Source organism: Saimiri boliviensis, chromosome 1 (genome assembly GCF_048565385.1).
Source record: "Saimiri boliviensis isolate mSaiBol1 chromosome 1, mSaiBol1.pri, whole genome shotgun sequence".
NCBI classification, from domain to species: Eukaryota; Metazoa; Chordata; class Mammalia; order Primates; family Cebidae; genus Saimiri; species Saimiri boliviensis.
In genome coordinates this window covers 50,259,032-50,260,323 of record NC_133449.1, presented here as the reverse complement: position 1 = coordinate 50,260,323, position 1,292 = coordinate 50,259,032, and positions in this window count along the sequence as shown.

Here is a 1,292-nt window from a genome sequence, read left to right as displayed (position 1 = left end):
AAGGATAACTTGGTGGGTGAGGGACCCAGTGAGCCAGGAATGCTGGTTAGTCAGAAATGAAGTCAAGGGGATTTTGAAACTGTCTTCTTGTGTTGAATCATTTCCTGGGTTGGGGTCCCCACAATATTAGATCAGCCAGTTTACTGATCTGGGTGGTTCCAGCTGAAGTGCAGGGTCTGCAAAATATCTCAAGCACTGATCTTAGGAGCAGTTTAGGAAGGGTCAGAATCTTGTAGCCTCTAGCCGCATGACTCCTAAACTGTAATTTCTAATCTTGTGGCTGATGTTAGTCCTACAAAGGCAATCTAGGCCCCAGACAAGAAGGAGGTCTGCTTTGGGAAAGGACTGTTACTGTCTTTGTTTAAACTAAAAACTAAGTTTCTCGCAAAGTTAGTTCAGCCTACAACCAAGAATGAACAAGGACAGCTTGGAGGCTAGAAGTAAGATGGAGTTGATTATTTAGACCTCTTTCACTATCTGTCATAATTTTGCAAAGGCGGTTTCAACTGGACCTGCATAGGCCAGCTCTCTAGGGGTGATGGGTCAAGAGAGTGAAGTCTTGATCCTCACAATATCCCCACAGGATCTTGAAATAATGAGAGAGATATACAAGGTTACGCACAACAAACTTTATGTGACATTTTCATAGTTGTTCATTTGTTGTTTATTTAAGTCTATACAATGTTTTTGTAATTTTGATTCATAGACCAAACATATTTTAATTTCAAAAAAGAACCCAAAGGATGCAAGGCACAAAAGAGTGTACAGAATTCTCTTACATCCTCTTTCTCTTTCTAAATCAGATTATTCCCTTGAGCTCAGGTTCTTGGTTCTTCTGGACTTTTCCTCACTCTCTCAGATCTAAACATCACATGCCCCATCCTAGAGCGCAAGATGTGCACATCTAACACATGGACAGAACACACATGGGAGGCAGTAGGACCCCCCAGAGCTCACCTTCCCAACCCATTCTCCTCTCTCATCTCCTTGTTTCCTTACCAGGGACCCAGAGCATTAGCAGCCCCAGGAGCTGAGTAAGGAACCTCATTGTGAGAAGGTGAAGGAACTAAGGAGTCCTGATCAGTCAAACCAGGGTTAGAGCTGAGCTTTTATCTCAGACTCATAAGGGAAAGTCCTGTCTGGGGAACAGTATGCATATCCCCTGGTGGGTGCATTTATATGGAAAGAGCCTTGGGGAACTGGCCTGTAAGCAAAATAACTTAAATATCTTCTCTGTCTGGAGGGAAACCAACAAGCATAACATTAATGGTGACTAGTTGAAAGAAATTTAA